Consider the following 782-nt stretch of genomic DNA (forward strand, 5'->3'; position numbering starts at 1 on the left):
TTTTCCCCAGGTGAAGTCCACCACCATCTTTCTGCTGAAGCGAAAAAACAAAATGTTGAACAGAGCCACAGTAAAATAAAATGCTAAGCGACACACACTCCTTTCTTTCCTGGCTCCTAAAGTTGAGGTTTATCAAGCATATGTGGCAAAGTCTGTAACAATTTCTAAAGCAATGCATTTTCCCCCACAAATATGTGCAAGCTTCATCTTTGTGTCTTCCTCTCTTTTAATGATGCACTCAAAGTAAAGTAAAATTCTCTCTCTCTCTCTCTCTCTCTCTCTCTCTCTCTCTCTCTCTCTCTCTCTCTCTCTCTCTCTCTCTCTCTCTCTCTCTCTCTCTCTCTCTGTGTGGTGTGTGTGTGCACGTGTGTGTGTGTGTGTGTGTGTGTGTGCTGGCTGCTGCTGATGTGGAAGAGGAATTAAAACTGTATTGTGAGCTGCATTCTAAGGTTTGATTACGATGCCCTCTGGGGGATTGGAGCTGTCATGCTCAGAGCATTTTGTAGAGTGTTGATGGAAAGACGTGGACTGTGCATGGCACGAGGTTCAGCTTTGTATGTACAAGACAAACTTGTAAAATCTGAACCTGTTTCAGTAGAACCTGGTCCATGTGCCATGTTCTTTTCTCTGTACCCTATAAGGTACTCTCTGCAGTATCCTGTGCTGTTTCAGGTTGTTATCTGTTTGCAGAGCGTGGATCATGCATGACTAGGCAGAAACCTGGCCTTACCTCAAGGGAGCTTAAGTGAGATTTACGAGTGCTTAAGTGATCTGTCATCTCA

Source organism: Tachysurus fulvidraco, chromosome 12 (genome assembly GCF_022655615.1).
Source record: "Tachysurus fulvidraco isolate hzauxx_2018 chromosome 12, HZAU_PFXX_2.0, whole genome shotgun sequence".
Classification (NCBI taxonomy): domain Eukaryota; kingdom Metazoa; phylum Chordata; class Actinopteri; order Siluriformes; family Bagridae; genus Tachysurus; species Tachysurus fulvidraco.